Source organism: Amblyomma mixtum, chromosome 8, assembly GCF_055824585.1.
Source record: "Amblyomma mixtum isolate Tamu chromosome 8, ASM5582458v1, whole genome shotgun sequence".
NCBI lineage: Eukaryota > Metazoa > Arthropoda > Arachnida > Ixodida > Ixodidae > Amblyomma > Amblyomma mixtum.
This window is the reverse complement of record NC_143019.1, coordinates 87,558,348-87,576,121: the sequence shown is the minus strand read 5'-3', so window position 1 is coordinate 87,576,121 and position 17,774 is coordinate 87,558,348. Positions and strand designations below refer to the sequence as shown.

The 17,774-nt window shown below is 48.9% G+C and overlaps 1 pseudogene; it reads right to left on the bottom strand.

The window, feature by feature from the left end:
* Positions 1–1,799: 1,799 nt before the first annotated feature.
* Positions 1,800–3,200, bottom strand: LOC149333388 (uncharacterized; annotated as a pseudogene).
* Between the last annotated feature and the right edge of the window lie 14,574 nt (positions 3,201–17,774).

Here is a 17,774-nt window from a genome sequence, read left to right as displayed (position 1 = left end):
TTGCTGCCCTGCAATATAGGGGCCGAGGGGCATGTCAAGCCAAAATTCCTGGCGTGTTTCTTTCGACCCTCCTGTGTAGAGCACACGGTTCATGTCATATAATAGCACTGGCGTTTTAATGAAGCAAAGCAATTTTTTTTTCGGAGCTTTTTGAGCAGCGTAGATTGCTTGAAATATTGCTACACCTCGGATTCTGCGTCAGTCTTCAAGTTAGTGTTTGTACATAACGGCGTTTGTCAGAAAAGTAGCCAAGATTTGCAAGGATAGCGGACAAGATTTGACGCCTTAATGGAAGTCGAGAGAGAGAGAGAGCAGCGACACTTTGGTAGAACTGGAGAAGCAGTCAGCATTGCTAAATGAAAATTGGCTTTGAGGAGAGGAATTGCCGCAGTAAGTGTGCAATTGGACGCGAACCGCGCCGTAAGAGAAGGTTTGGTTTATGGTTTATGGGGTTTAACGTCCCAAAGCGACTAAGGTTATGAGAGACGCCGTAGTGGAGGGCTCCGGAAATTTCGACCACCTGGGGTTCTTTAACGTGCGCTGACATCGCACAGTACACGGGCCTCTAGAATTTCTCCTCCAAAGAAATTCAACCGCCGCGGCCGGGATCGAACCCGCATCTTTCGGGTCAGCAGCCGAGCACCATAATCACTGAGCCACCGAGGCGCTACGTAAGAGAAGGGATGAAGGAGGGAGTGAAAAAAAGAATGAAGAAAGGGGTGCCGTAGTAGAGGGCTCTTTTGACCTCTTGGGTATCTTTAACGTGCACTGACATCGCACATCACACGGGCACCTTTTAAGGTTAAAGCCTTTCTTGGATCAGGAGTTGCGTGGACGGAAGTTGTCTGCAAAAGTGCTCGCACGAACTGTCAGTTATAGCTGGTGAGGTAATTAAAATAAAATGTTCAGTTGATTAAGCGACAGTTGATGGCAGTGATGTTCGTGACAGCGATAATGATAGTTGCCGATAGTGATAGTGCTAGAGATAGTGATGGTGTGATAGTGACAGTGCTTGAGATAGGTATGGTAGTTTGGTTTGGTTTATGGAGGTTTAATGTCCAAAAGTGACTCAGGCTATGAAGGACGCCGTGCAGAAGGACTCTGGAAATTTCGGCCACCTGGGGTTCTTTAACGTGCACTGAAATCGCACACTACACGCGCCAGAAGAATTTCGCTTCCATCGGAATTCTACCGGCGCGGCCGGGATAGTCGTGGTAGGGATAGTGATAATGTAAGCTAGTGATAGTGATAATGACAGCTACTGATATTGATAGTGCTAGAGATAAAGATATGGCTAGGGATGGATGGTGATAGTGATGGTAACGATAGTGACAGTTGGTGACCACGATGATAATGACAGCGATTGAAAAATGACAAATAAAAAAGTTAAAAGCAAAAAGTCATAAAATTAAAGGATATGAAAAATACAATAAAGTAAAAATAAGAAAAATAAAATATTAAAATATAAATATAAAAACTAAATATACAACTGACAAGGAGAGGGGAAAAAAGGAAGAAGAAGGGTTTAGAGAACAGTAAAAAGTTAATGCAGCATGTGAGGTCTACAAAAGCTAAGTAAAGAATTTCTCGAAACGTTCTGTCTTCACGTTGTGTGGTGATCCAGAGCGTGATAAAAGCTCTGTTATCTATCACAAAAATAATGGGAAAACACTGAAGGTGAGCCCTTCCGGCATAACGAAATGGAAGGTCATTACAAAAATCAGAAACCTTGTGGTTTGTCGCCAATATCAACATAATGCCGCGAATCTTTGTAGCGTTCGTTTGTAGTATTTATTTGTTCATGCTTCAAGGCTGCCAATGCGCCTTTGACTGGTTGAATGTTGCACAAGGGGTACGCCACGTCCCGTCTCTGTGAAGACTGAACCTGATGAGTTCTGTCCAGAACGTATATCATGTTTGTGATCCTCGGAGCTCAAGCCATGAGTCGGCGTTGACTGCTGCTGCTTGTCCGGATGATAATTGGACGGGCCGGCGATGGCAGTAACGTCAGAAGTGTCCATGAACATCATCATGGCCCCAGATGTGGTGTCCCCGGAAGACGCAGCGGCAGGAGGGGCGGCAACGACAGGCGATATCGCCTGCTCGTCATAGGGCATTAAACTAGAAGGCGACGGCTTGATATCCACTTGACTCGAGATGGAGATGTCTGAAGGCAATGAGGCTTGAACAGGAACAAGTGCTGAGTTGTCTGCTGATGTGGACCCTGTGTGATGTGACTGCTGTGACTCGTTCCCTAGTGCTTGTGATGATGAGGCGACGTCCGCGAACACAGGTACGTTCTCCGCCGTCATAGACTGTTGCATAAGGTTCGAAGGCTTCACCTCAAAGTCTGCATCGTCGCCCTTCCCCACGTCGTCACCAACAGAGTCCTGAGTATGCTGCGAGGTGGTCATAGAGTTTGTGGCCTTGGAGCTGGAACCGAGAAGTGCGCCTGAAGGCACGGCCGTAGAAGACACAGCCACAGTGGAAGAAGTCCGACTCGAAGGAGACTCGGCCGGAAGGGCGGGCACGCGGTCGCTAGACAAACTACCGTCCTCAATAATTTCGGGACTATCCGGCCCCTTGATGCGCCTTGCCGGCGGCGCATCTTCGGAGTCGCTCTTGTTGGAGTCGCTGGGTGACCGCCGCCGCGGTCGGCCTCTTTTACGTTTACTTAGCGGCGGAGATTCGGCACGAGGAGTGCCCACAGGTTTAGCGTCCGCACCGTCTACACTCACGAGCGCGCCTTGCTTGTTCTCACCGGTGACTTAGGCAAGACCTTTCACCTTCAACGTTTCCGCGGTCTTGAGTAACGCGGTCAGCTGGTCTTGCGATACGTTGACCTCGCCGCGGTACATGAACTCGACAATCGCTTTCAGGTCAATGTAGCGGATGTCCTTTATTATCACAATGGGGCGCTGGCTGGGGTTCTCGACGAACAGCGTTTGAAAGAAATGCTGCAAGCGGACAGGAGAACCTTGTGAGCTTTCAGAGATAAACCCTCGCACGCTAGAGTCACATCCACCAACGCTTCGTTTGATAGCAGCTGCTCGAACACGACCAGCATGTTCGACTGGTGGTTGTTCCACTTGAGGCAGAACTGTTGAGACCCCATCTCGGGTCGTGGTCGTCGCTGTGGCTATACAGGACTAGTCATTCACGTTGCAGCGGCTCACCGCAGGCGCGGCCGTCCTACTCGCGTCCGCTGCCGAGTGATTCAGTTCTTTGCGGGCGCAAGTCAGCCCGAAAAAGAGTTGAATCACTCGGCGGCGGCGTAGCAACAAGCGTGCTCGGCGGTCGTCGAACAGAATGCCCGCCGCTGTGGCCGCGCTCTTTTTAAAGTTGATAGCGAACATTCGAGATAGAGCTTAGGGAGTTGCTAGAACCTTCTGGCGCAAACTAGAATCGGCTCCGTGTGGATGCTATCAATCGAGATAAATCTAGGCGCGTCTTGCGTCACAAACGAAGCGATAAAGCGGAGCGTCGGCAGCCTTGAAGCATGAACAAACAAATACTACAAACGAATGCTACAAAGATTCGCGGCATTACTCCCCTCTCAAAGAAGCATCGACTGGATGCTTTAAAAGATAACAAATACTACAAACGAACGCTACAGATTCGCGGCAATATACACGACCACAACCATTATCCGCATAGCCTGTTGTCTCCGCCCGCGTCTCTGCGCCCGAGATGGCATGTTTCAGCTAACGCACATCTTTCTGTCATCCCCGCTCATACTAAAGCCGCCCTGGCCCTGGACTCATCCAAGGGTTTTGATAGTGTAGAACAACCAGTGATCACGGCAGTTCTCTCCCCTCTCAATGTAGGCGTCTGCATGCATGTACGCCTAAATTTTAAGACTTCCCGCCGGAAACGCTGTATGTGAATCTGTAAGAATGTATTCTGAGCTAGTGTGTGTTGCAGCTAGAGCAATCGCCACTTCTTCAGTAGTGCTAGTGCGTCCGTTGTTTTATTGTGGTGCACTACCGCGACGGCCGTCATTCCCTGCTCGGGACCGCAGCATCGACACAGAACATGCCCTCGCACCCGCCGTAGTGCCTTTTCATAGCTACGGCTCGTGCTTGTCGTCTTGACAGGTGAGAATCGGGGTGCATATTACTGGGTAGTGGAGCTGCGTTCAATTTTCTTCTCTTTGAGGCTGGAATGTCGGTTTTGGTGTCTAGCTGTCGGAGGCAACTGATGTTTCAATCACTGAGGACTTGTCAGCCAGTCCGAGTAGAGGAGAGCCGTACCACCTGGGCTGTGATGTGTGCCTCCATCAGCTCGTCTATCGTGTTGTGCACTCCCAGTCGTAAGAGCCGATCCGACGATGTCGCAAGAGAGACGCCGAGGGCCTTCTTGTAGGCGGTTCTGATTATTACGTCTAGGTTCCTGATGTCACGCTTCTTGAGGCGGAGGTAGGGTGCTGCGTAGACGACGCGGCTTACGACAAAAGCCTGCTCCAGTCGCAGATTATCTTCTTTTCTCATCCCTGATTTCCCCGTCGTTATCCTGGCGATCATCCTGGCGACTTGCTCGCTCACTAGCCGGAGTTTCTGGAGGGTGAGGAGGATGATAAAGGTAAAAATGAAAGCTCAGAGTTAGGTGCTCAAGGGCAAAAAATTTAAAAAACCATAGCGGAACACCTAAGCTCACAGGAGCGGAAAATGAATGCAATCCTAGCATTGCCTAGCAAAGTGGAAGGTTCGGAAAGTTCAGTGCAGATGCTGTCAGATAAGTTTGACGAATTCCAGACAAGGCTATTTACTCAAGAAAAATTTTCAAAACACCTGACGAAAAGACTGAACGAACTCGAAAAAAGATTGGCCTGGTCAAGACTTGACTGAGATCAAACAAGACATAGATAATCTTGCATTCCGCTGCTGGCGCCTAAACCTTGAAATACATGGAATCCCCATGGCAATACACGGAAGAAAGTGAACGAAATAGCACTGACACTTAAAGTGCCACCGGTGACCCGAAACGACATCAGAAATGTACACAGACTACATGCGAAAGCAGGCAACACGCACGACATAATTGTCCGGTTTCAGTCCGAAGAATTGCGCGATAACTGGCTGTCAAGCAGGAAAGAGTTGAAGGACGAAACTTATAATATATATATATCTGCGAGAACATGACTAGGCACTCCCTCAAACCTCCTTGCTACAGCAAAGGAATGGGCAGCCGTATCAGGCTATAAGTTTATATGGCAGGTCAATGGTGAAATCCTAGTGAGGCGCGCAAGCGGTGAAAGCTCGATTGCTGTCCGCGAAAAGAAAGACCTTGACCGCCTCACATGATGTAATAGCTGGATGCAGTGCAAACAATCCTTGGCTATTATGATTTGAAATATTGCTTTCAGTTTCAGACTTTTCTCAAATTGTTCAGTAGGCAAATAAGAACTGTAAACTATCAGTGTTTAAACTAAATGCGAGAAATTTACGTAAAAAGTTTGATGAAGTTCAGATACTTCTGTCTACCATGAATCATTGTTTTGATTTGATTTGTTTTACCGGAACATGGTTCTCATCCGAGGAGGATGGATACGAGCATGTATTAGCATCTCGTTCAGGAAAACGGGGAGGAAGTGTGTGTATCTGTCCGCTTTGATTTGCAGTATAAAATAATTCCAGAATTTAAGGTAATAGGTGATTGTCATGAATGCATAGCCATAGAGTGTGGAGGTATATTTTTTTATGTTGTATACAGACCACCATGTACTTGTTTCAAAGATTTCTTATCCTTTATAGAAAAGGTTGCTATAAAAAGGTTCTCAACTAAATATTCAAACTGTTATGGTTGGTAATCTCAACATGGATGCAACCTCTGACAACCCAATGTACAAAAATTTCAAAGAAACTTTAGACGCATATATGTGCTGCAATGTAATAAATGTACCAACAAGAGTAACACTCACCCTGAAAACGACACTTGACCTCTGTATCACGAGTTGTGATTTTCAGGATGTCAAAGCGGGTGCTTAAAAATCAGTCATAAGTCACCATTTTACAATATTTTGTTTTCTGCCTGGGGATCCACCAACACGATCAAATGAAGAGCTGTTGCAAATGATATACGATGAGCGGAACGTGGAAGAAATTATTGACCTTGTGTGAAATTTTGATTGCAATAACGTATAAGTGGAAACTCAAATCAATAAGTCCTATAATGTGTTTATATCATCATTTATGTCTCTTTACGAGCAGTGCTTCCCCCTGAAGCTAACAAAAACGCAGGAAATTACGGAGACCGTGGATAATCATTATAAAAAAACACGCAATGAAATGAATAAGAACCTGAAAAGAGCTAAACCTGAATAGTATATAAATAAATTCGTCAGTACTGCCAGCTATTCGAGACTTATGCGGGAGAAATTTAGGGAATTAGTAAACAGAAACCAAACACCAAAAAGATTAATTTTCATAAACCTGGTGCCCCTGAAATGTCGATCTCAAACTTGTTCAACAAATATATTCTCACAGTAGGTTCCTCTTCTGATGTTCCTCTTGCCATATCCTGTGAACATTATACTGGTAATAACTGTTCCTGGACTGTTTTCTTGGCCCCTACAGGCCAATATGAAGTGCAGGGAGTAATTATGTCTATGAAAGATAATTTAGCTTCTGGCCCCGACGATATAAAGCCAAAACCATTAAAATCAGTGAGTGGTATTACAGCACTCCCATTAGTCCACATCTGTAACCTTATAATGACAACAGGCGAGTTTCCAAACAAAATGAAGTTAGCAAGGGTCACAGCCATTCATAAAGAAGGATTACTCGATGATTTAGATAACTTCAGGCCGATATCAATCCTCCTTGTCTTCTCTAAGGTAGAAGAACACATTATTAACAATAGGATAACCAGTTTTCTACGTATACACAACATAATAACGAAGGAGCAGTACGCGTTCTCCAAAAGTAGGTTGGTGGAAACAGCCCTTCTTAGAATTAAAGAAAAAATGCTTGATAACATAGACACAGAAAAGAAACTGTTCACACTACGTATCTTTTTATACTTCCGAAAGGCGTTTGACTGCGTACAGCATGAACTTCTTTTGCGCAAACTCCCCTATTACTGTACCCGTGGTGTAGCACTTGCTCTAATGAAGAGCTATTTAACTTCCAGATCAAAATTCACAATAATAAATAAATTCGAATCAGAGAAGGAAACTATTCAATATGGTGTACCCCAGGGGTCTATTATTTGGCCTGTATTATTTCTACTATATATTAATGATATTGTTAATACTAAAGGGCACAAAATGGTTTTGTACGCCATTGATTCAAACATGTATTTCTCAGTGGAATAACGTACATGAAATATGCACGGAAGCTGATAGGTGGCTTAGAAATTTAAATACATGGTTAAACTCAAATACGATGCAACTGAATACAAAAAAAAAAACTAAACATTTATTGTTTAGGTCGAAAGTACCATCAAATTTTCCACCCTTACCACTATGGGAACTAAGACAGTGCGAAATAGTTAAGGCCATATCATGTACTAATTATGGCTTAGAGGTCATCGTCGCAAATACAACTCTTCAACAAGTACACTGACGTATTAAACTTACTAAGTTCTGTAGTCTCTCTAGTTAAATTCAAAAAGTTAAATCAGTATTTTTATCTGAGCAGAAGGTGCTGACTTGAACTACTGAGCCAACTTTTGGTGCTATTAACCTGCATTACGTTGTACTAACACCATGCACTATAGATCATATGCTATTATGTACACTGGATTAAATTTCACATTATGAAATTTTGTTTGGTGAAACATTTTTTGTTTACTGTAAAACTTAATGCATGCCGGGCCCGTAACCAGGCAGAAGTCTCCTTTATTCATTAAAGTCTCCATCTCTAGCTCTCTAGGTGAAACATTGGTTTGTACTATTACAATTAAAATAAGTTAATTTCTTTTTCCTTCTACCGAGAGATTAGGGTGCAGCCTAAGACAGTGTGCATCTTCCTGTAGTTGTATTGATGTGGTATACTTGGGTCTGCGCTTGATGTATAATCATATGTAATATAGTGCAGGACGTCTTTCAAGGCACTGCGACGCGAACGTACAGTCCCGGTACGAAGCAGTGGCAGCGACTAGTCCAGCACACGCACGAGCATCGGCACGGTTTTAACTTGCGTCGTCGTTTTCCATAAGCGCCAGCCGCCGAGAGACCGGGAGCCGAAGGCCTGTCTTACACATAAATAGCTGTCTTACACATAAACACATAAATATGTGTTGGACACATAAATAGCGCTTGCGCCACGAATAATTGTCAACACAGCATGAGGCAGCAAAACAGATTTCCGGTCAGAGCATCGTAAAGATGGCGTATATGTGACAGTTGCGTCGGAGAGAGCAGCACAAGAAAGAGGCACCAGCACTGAAGAAAAACGCGGAAACTCAATGTCCTCTGATACGATCACAGTAGCGGTAGCAGCTCCGGGTACGTCCAAGGGAGCGTCACTGAAGGGCGACAACTCAAGCTGAGCACGGGTGCAGTCAATAACAGCGTCATGTGTGGAAAGGAAGTCCCAACCAGGGATGACGTCGTGAGATGAGTGGGCGAGAACGATGAACTCTATTGCGTAGGGGTCGTGCTCGATAAGCAGGCGGGCGGTGCACACGGCTTATGGTCGAATGTCTTGAGCTCTGGCGGTGCGGAGAGAACGGCGGGAAGAGGCGTCGTAACTTTTAAGCATGAAATGCTTTTAGCCCCCGTTGTCGGCAGTGTGGTGACGTCACGCCGAGACCGAGATCCACTCATCCGGGCATTGAAATCCACTCATCCGGGCACTGAAATCCACTCATCCGGGCACTGAAATCCACTCATCCGGGCTCTGAAACGAGAACATCCGGGCACCGTACGAGACTTAGCGAGTTTTAACGAGACTCTCTAAGCCCTCCTACGCGACCGGCATGCAAGCACCGGTTGGTCTCCAAACGAGACAAAAAATAACTGCTGCCAGTGCCTTCTCAATGTTTATCAAGATATCAGTGGAGCTGTGGGTTTGATAATGCACGGAATTATAATTTCCGATTTCTAATAAGGCGTGCAAAAAGCACATAAATGCCACGTTACACTTCGTTGTCATACGTGATCCGGGGGAGAAGCGCTGCGTTCAAAGGGCAAGGCATCGCGCCGAACGGGTGGTGGCGTTCCTACCTTCCTTTACGGTGCGGTTCGGGTGTCCACCGAGATGGCAGAGAATTACTGCGCTATTTCCTTTCCTCAAAAAACCTTGCGTTCAAATGGCAAGGCATCGCGCTGAATGGGTGGTGGCGTTCCTCCCTTCCTGTACGGTGCGGTTCGGGTATCCACCGAGATGACATTAGGCCCGTAAACATTTCATGCTTACTCTACTCTCGTTTACGGGAGAGGCAGAGATTTTTTTAGTCTGCTACATAGTGTGTGACTGAGAACGGAAACGGCTGCGCCAGTGTCAACAAGTGCTTCGATGGCGACTCCCTCAACGAACACAGTGATAATGTTGGCGGGTACGGAAACAGGTCTTGATCGAGTCGCTGGCGGCGCAGTTCTTGCCTCCGGAACTGCGGTCGTTAGTTTTCCGCTTGCGCGGAAGGTGGGCGGCGTAGCATCTGAGAACGGGAACGTCGGCCAGAAGACGGCGAGCGGTGGGAACAGAAACGGCAACTAGGAGAAGAGGGATCCGGAGGCAGCTCATGTGACACAGGCGACGAGGACGGCGGGAGGTCGTAGGTCGGTTCACGCCTATAAATGTACGGACGATGGTCGCGACTGCGGCACAAAAGAGCCACGTGGCCAGCGACTCCGCAGGCGTAGCATATAGGGCGATTGTCTTGCGTGCGCCAGGGGTTGAGAGGCTGCGGCTGCGATCGTGGGCAGCCAACCGGGCGGTAAGTGGGAGGGGCAGGTCTCTGGTGTTCTAACAGGTGGTGGGGAGGCCTGTAGACAGGAGCAGCAGGTGAAGCCCGCGGTCGCGACACAGCATCAGCGTACGCGGGAGCCGCGATCAGTGACTGCTGAGGAGGTGGAGGAGGAGAGGGCAATACCTCGGCGACCTGCTCCTGTATGACACGCTGGAGGTTGGGAGTGAGTGGGGCGCAGGCGTAGGCTGGCAGGTAGACAAGCACAGCTGGCGGGCGACTTCCTCACTGACAAACTGCTGATTGTGCTGGAGGAGCGACGGGTAAAGCCCGTAAATAAACTAAAAGTAGCGACATCTCCTCCCTCCTCCTCCTATGCCGGCGCTCCTTCTCTCGGCTTCTCCCGGGCGCCGACGGTGGCGGCACCTAGGCCGGGAGCAACTAGCAGACGCTCCCAACCGTCGCCTTTTGGCGCCCGGCGGACCGCGCGCCCAAATGAACTTTGTGTTGCGTTTTGTGACTTGGCTTCGGTCAAAATGACATGATGAAATGAGAGATTAAAAAATCAGTTACTGTAGTAACTGCCCAGACCAACGTTGGATTGCTTTATAGAAACTTCTTGTTGTTCGATCGCTTTGACTGCGGAGCACACGTTGGTAGTGGCGCCCGCGAGCGAGTTCGCGGCACTAGAGTGACTACCATCGCTCGACGAGTACCTTTCTCGTCGCTCGCGCTTTGGTGCGCAGAGGACCGCGCGCCCGCATTATTTTTGTTGCATTTTCTGCCTCCGATTCGGCCGCATTGAGATTGTGGCGTGGGAGATACAAGGCATGAAAAAAATATAGAGCGTGACCTTTCATAACTGAAAAAAGAATACACAAGTGTTAACACGTCACCACTCCGCATTAAAAGCCATGGGGAGCTTTTCCAATGTCGAACTTTGGAAATGGTCTGGATCATTGCGCGCGCCCTTGCGTTAGTGATTCAGTTGACACCACCTATCCACGTTACATAGCTCCACGCAGCGTGATTTTCGCAGGAATTCGCGGCAGCGACGACGGCCTCAACCAAAAATGTCTGAAACTATGTTTTACAGAGGTCCTTGCTTGCATTCTGAAGTATTATCCACGCAGATATCAAGTATTCAAGCGACAGGTGCGTTAATGTGCCTAGGCACAGTAACGCCCGATTTCGGTTTAGAACCCTGCTTGAAAAATACGTTCAGCAATGCGCGCAATATGAAAGCTAGGCCTTAATCGCAAGCAGCAGGAGCTTCAACAGCAAGTACCACACCTTTGGTGTCGAGTTCGTGAGCGAAGGAGTGCAACTGTAACAAAACAAATACATCTAGCGATGCGTTCAACATGAAAGCTAGACCTACACCGCGAGCAGCATGAGCAGTGTAGGCTCAAACAGCGAGTACCGCCCCTTTAGTATCGAGTTCGTGAGCCCAGGAGTCCAGCTGCAGCAACACAAATACGGCAAGCAATGCGCGCAACATCAAGCCTGGACCTGCATAGCGAGCAACGTAAACGGCGGGGCTCAAACAACATGCGGACGAGCCTGACTGAAACCAAGCCGACACGCCGCGCAATGCGAGCAACATTAAACCTGCACTTCAGTACGGCTTTCGTACCCGCTAGCGAACGAGTCTATTTAAAATTATGCCAAACGGCATTTAGTGCAAAGAAAGACTGCAGCCGCTGGCGCTTCACACCAAATCATCCGAAAAAACACGACTGACAACTGAAAAACGACCACTTATCTCACAAAGTCGCGGATCCACAACATTATCGAGTTTGCCCGGCCGATCCTGTGCTGCCAAACCTTTCGGCTGCCAAACCTTTCGGCGAGCCGCGTTGCTTCTTCTGGAAGAAATTACGAAAAATCTTTTGCCACTGCCACCTCGGTTGTTGCATCTATACGCGCAACAGAATCTCGGCATCGCCGCAACACGTAGACGCCGTCAAAGATGAAAAAAAAACGCTTCCCGTCAAAACTGTTGCACAGAAAGAAAATGAAGCGCGATTCCCAGCCCCAGCAATGGCGCCGGCGTCTGCTGCGGAGCCAAAAAGCGCGCGCTAACACGTGACTACGGCGCCTCGGCCAATGGGAGGCTCGATTCTCCGGCCGCGCTCCAGGAGAGGAGGAGTGTCGGAAAGTTCAAAGCTTTTCGCTACTTTTGTTTCATTGAGGGTCTTTAGCGACGGGTGGTCCGGAGCACCGTCCTCGGAAAGAGCCAGCCGGGTGGAAAGGCGCTGCTTCCGCAGCTCATCGAACCTCTGGCAGTAGCTGATGACATCGGACACAGATTGGGGATTTTTGGCGACGAGCATTTGGAAGGCACATCGGCAATGGTTTTCATATTATTTCTTATTTTGTCGGCATCGCTCATAAAAGCGTTGATGCGCTTGCAAAGGTCGACGACATCTTCGATATAGCTGGTAAAAATTTCGCCGCTTTGTTGTGTCCGACTGAGCAAGCGTTGCTCGGCACGAAGCTTGCGCACAGCGGGACGGCCAAAGACCTCTGTGAGGCTGGTTTTAAGACCCGCCCAGGTGGAGATGTCAGCCTTGTGGTTGCGGAACCACAGATTGGCGACGTCGCTCAAATAAAATATAACGTTGGTGAGTTTGACGCCGTCGTCCCACTTATTATACGCACTCACTCGTTCATAGGAGGCCAACGAATCCTCGACATCCGTGTCATCCGTGCCGCTGAAAAAGGCTGGGTCACGCTGCCGCGCTATGCCGGAACAGATGACAGCCGAGGGAAGCGGTGATGCAGGTTGGGTGGCGGTCTCTGGTATCGCGGAAATGAGAGGCAATGCACGGGTGCCAAGCTCCAGGGTGAGGGGATCTCTGGCACCTCCACCAAGTGTAGTGCAAAACGTCTTTCAAGACGCTGCGACGCGAACGACTAGCGGTACTGTCCCGGTACGAACCAGAGGCAGCGACCAGTCCAGCACACGCACGAGCACCGGCACGGTTTTCACTTGTCGTCTTCGTCTTCCTTAAGCGCCAGCCGCCGAGGGTTCGGGAGCCGAAGGCCTGTCTTACAGTACGTACATACACATGTGCTGCCTATGCAGTCAGGGGGGCAATGCTAGGCAGGCCCTACCCGGGACTATTGCCTCCTGAGCCAATTTGTATTAAATTGTCTCAAGCAAAAACAAACAAAGAGAGAAAGTTTTCTGCCTTTTGCGTCTCCCCTCGGGTATCCCTACAGGCGGCTGAAAGCATAAAAATCGCCAACTACAGCCAGGGGAGTTTTTTCGGCTTCTATTAGTATTTTAGAAAGATTGCGTCGAAGGCCACGCGGGGCTGTTTGGGGCGACTATATATATTGAGTATATAGGTGCTCTTGCTGTTTTTGTGCTGTGATAGTAGCTTTATGAAGGTATATTCAATGTCGCTGTCTAGAATAAGATCTACAGTGGTTGCCGTGCGTGATATGTGGACCAAGATGCATGCCGAGGGATTTGTGTGATGTGTTGAGTATCTTCTGATCTTAGCCTCCATATTCACTTCTTGCAGGGTTATTATTTGCGGCCTATGGGTAAGACAGTCTATGTATTGTTGTAATGTTTCCCTCTTCCGTTTTAGTCCCCTGCAGTTCCATTGTAGGATGGTGAGTTTAGGTCTGGGTTGTGGCACCATGCTGAGGATTAGAAACATGGGTCTGATCGTGTGGTGCACCGTAAGGATCTTCATCTAGTTCAGGCCTTAGTAGGCGAAATGTTCCCATTTTAGGCTTTAGGTTTGTGCCCTGGTTGTGAGAAACATCTGATAATTCCTGAAGTTTGTGGTCAATTCTAAGCTCCTGCGCTTGCAAGCTGATTAGAACTTTTTAGAGGTCTTCCATCAAGGGTTTAATAACTGATTCGAACATGCTTTTTGACGGTCGTCTCGTTTATAATTTGTAATTTATTCTCAATAAGGTCTTGAATCGTGCTTTCCAAGCTGGTAATGCGTTCCTCGGGTTGGGGGCGCTGTGTATATTGCGGCTTTGGTGCCTGCAGTGGTGGTTCCTGCGGAGTTGGCGCCTCGTGGGGTGCGTCTGGTGTAGTTGCTTGCCTCTAGGGGGTGCTAGCATCTAACTGGTGTGGAGACGGAGGGTGTAGCTCTGCCCTATCTTCTTCCATCGGACATGCCTGTTGCGTCGATGGAGGTAATGTGTTGTTTGGATTGACTGCGATGCTTAACTGCTGTTTCAATGTGCTATTTTCTGATTTCAGTTGTTCAATCTCTACTTTCAGTCGTTTGTAAGCCAACGCTTCGGGGGCGGAGGGAGATACATCAGCCCAGCTCACCTTGCTGCCGTTGCGTTGCTGCTTGTAATGGGGTGCTGTTGTCCTCTCGGCTGGACGGCTGCCGGTGAGGTGCGACACCTTATCGGTAGTCCCAGGTCCATTGCTTGAAGAACGTGAGCCGAATGGTGCTGCGTTGTTGCTAGAGGACTGGGCCTGGTGGGTCAGTCGGTCCCCGCTGCTCGATGGGCCTCTGCTGCTTGACCGGTTGCGAAGCCTGGCCCTGGACTGGTGGTTGTCTTGTCCTGTCTTAAGCTTGGTTGGTTGTGATGTTCGGCACTTTTATTTGCATTGATTCGATCCCATGGGATGTGGACCTTCGCAGACCGTGCACTTGGGTTGGCAGTCGTTGGATTCTGGAATATGTTGCTGACCACACTGGGGACATCTTGACTTCGCACGGCAAGGGCAAACATTCGCCCGGTGTTCAAGTTTTTGCCGCACAGTGCGCAGGCTGGCGTTGTTTTCTTGTATAGGTGTACGGGAACCGCTTCACCGTAGTAGAAAACGTGAAATGGGACCTTTCTTCCTTCAGTAGAAAAGATGGGCTTGAAGAGAAGATAAAGCAAAAGTTTGATATGGACTTAGTGTCTGACGCGAACGTTGAGACAACCCAGATGGGAACTAACATAAATCTAGTCTTTCGGAGGGAATCGCTCCCCTCTACCTACTCTGTGGCCAGTGTTGCGACGGCGGCGCCATTAAGCCTAACAGGAAGCAATGAAATGATACTAAACAACACCTCAGTGTGTGTCTGTGTAACAGCCAGCCTAAGCATAGGTCTGCATGTCTAGCTAGGTCTAACCGCAGCTAAAGGTAGGCTTAACCAGGTGATACCAAAGCTTTCACTTGCATAACAAGGGTTAGTTCAGCTAAGTGGCAGTAATTTTTGTGAGTTGATTGTAAGTTCTTTATTTTGAGCGGAAGGCACAGGGCTGCTGTGAAGGAACGGCGAAAGAACATTAGTCACACATTCTAGATGCCCGTGTACTGTGCAATGCCGGTACACGTTAAAGATCCCCAGGTGGTCCAAATTTCTGGAGCCCTTCACTACGGCGTCCCTCATAGCCTGAGTCGCTTCGGGACGTTAAACACCCATAAAACCAAAAACCAAAAAACTCTAGGTCTGAGTGTGTACTGAAAAAAATCGAAAATTGGTTTTAAGTAAAGGAAATGATGCAGTAACTACCTCACGTATCTCGGTGGACACCCGAACCGTACCGTAAGGAAGGAATAAAGAATAGAGTGAAAGAAGAAAGTAAGAAAGAGGCGCCGCAGTGGCGGCTCCATGGAAATTCCTTTAATGGGCCCTGACATCCTATCCACACGAAGCGCGGCTTCGGCCGCATATCTGTTTTTTTTTTCAGCCAGCGTCCGCTTCGGCGGCCGCGGTTGTTGCTGCGACGCGCGTCTTTTCTTTCCTTTTTTCTCTTTCCTCTGATCTTGTAACTCTCCTCTATCTGCACGTGGCAGCGGTGGTGGCTCGGCTGGAGTCAGTTGGCAAGCCCGTGCACTTTTCTTTTCATTCTTCTCTCAGTCGCAACAACAACACCCATAGCACACGGGTGCCGTTTCGGCCGCCGTGGTACGGTTCGAACCCAGGTACTCCGGCTGACGAGTCAAGCGCCCTAACTACTGCACCACCACGGCGGGTAGTGTGTACTGTCCATTTTAAGGTAAAAGCCTTTAATGCCTCGTACTGTCGTGACCAAGGAATGTTAGCAAATGTGTCCGCGTTTCGGCGTCACTACTTAGAAAGAAACTGTGTCGAGACTGGGAATCGAACCAGGGCCTTAGGCATTTGAGTGGAGACTACCACTCCGCCACGAAGGCTCAGGGTTTGGGCATGAATAAAGGCGCATCTAGTGAAGGCATGGGTTTATAAATGAAATAAAAATAAAAAGTAAAAATATGAAAAAATAATAAAGATAAAATGTGAAATATGAAAGAATAAAAAAAAATGGCTGAGGCTTAGCTAAGGTTAAGCCTAGTCAGATGCGAAGCATATTGATGGCTAGGCTTGGTAATACATGGCTTTCCTTGGTTGACGTTCATCCCGCTCTTCTTCGGTCTCTGTGGCACGCTGAAGCTTTCGCTTCTCGTTCAAATCAGCCCTGCTTCTAGGCGGCATTCGAACACCTGGCCGCCTCTAAGTGCCCGGAGAGCTGTTGTTGTTGTTGTGACAGAAAAGGATGAAAAGGAAATTGCACGGGCCTGCCTACTGGCTCGAGCCGAGCCACCACCGCTGCCTCGTGCAGACAGAGGAGAGTGAAAAGATCAGAGGAAATAGAGAAAAAGGAAAGAAAAGACGCGCGTCGCAGCAACAGCTGCGTCCGCCGGAGCGGACGCTGCTCAAAAAACAGTTAAGCGGCCGAAGCCGCGCTCGCCGAAGCGAGAACAGAAGTTGTTGTTGTTGTTGTTGTGACTGAGAGAAGGATGAAAAGGAAATTGCACGGGCCTGCTACTGGCTCGAGCCAAGCCACCACCGCTGCCACGTGCAGATAGAGGAGAGCTAAAAGATCAGAGGAAAGAGAAAAAGGAAAGAAAAGACGCGCGTCGCAGCAACAACTGCGTCCGCCGGAGCGGACGCTGCTCAAAAAGAAGCGGCCGAAGCCACGCTCGCCGAAGCGAGAACAGATACTCCTAGAGAACAGAATATTATTGTTATTGTGACTGAGAGGAGGATGAAAAGGAAATTGCACGGGCCTGCTACTGGCTCTAGACAAGCCACCACCGCTGCCACGTGCAGATAGAGGAGAGGTAAGAGATCAGAGGAAAGGGAGAGAGGAAAGGAAAGGCGCGCGTCGCAGCAACAACCGCGTCCGCCGGAGCGGACGCTGCTCAAAAAACAGATAAGCGGCCGAAGCCGCGCTCGCCGAAGCGAGAACAGATAGAACAGAAGGGCGAGGCAAGCTCAGCTTTATACCGCTGCTGTAGCGTCACGTGGTCAGCCGCAGCGCCTCTGATGTGGAGCCTCCACCGCCACGGCCGACCGCGCGAGCCGGCAGCCCATCTCTCCTCTGCTGTGACGTCATGTTGTCACGTGGTCAGCGCCGCGCCTCTGATGTGAAGCCTCCATCGCCGCGGCCGACCGCGCGAGCCGGCAGCCCATCTCTCCTCTGCTGTGACGTCATGTTGTCACGTGGTGTCACGTGGTCACGCTAAAGGTTAATGGTAGCTCCACCGCCGCGCTCGACGGGCTGTAGTGTAGCTCTAGTAATATGCTTCGCATATTACTAGAGCTACACTACAGTCCGACGGAGTGTCGGCTCGAGTACTGACGCACGCATTATCGTTCTAGGAATATGAAAGCCTTGGCTATCTGCGGGCGGTGCGCATGAAGATCGCCTGGCTTGGACTGCGCTGAAAAACCGGCGGTGTGGCGCTCCTGAACTTTCATCGAATGGCCACGTGGGATTGCGTCATGGGCGGCGTCCAGAACCACGCTATTTAAGCTGCTACCGACGATCGGCGGATTGCAGTCCGACGGAGTGTCGGCTCGAGTACTGACGCACGCATTATCGTTCTAGGAATATGAAAGCCTTGGCTATCTGCGGGCGGTGCGCATGAAGATCGCCTGGCTTCGACTGCGCTGAAAAACCGGCGGTGTGGC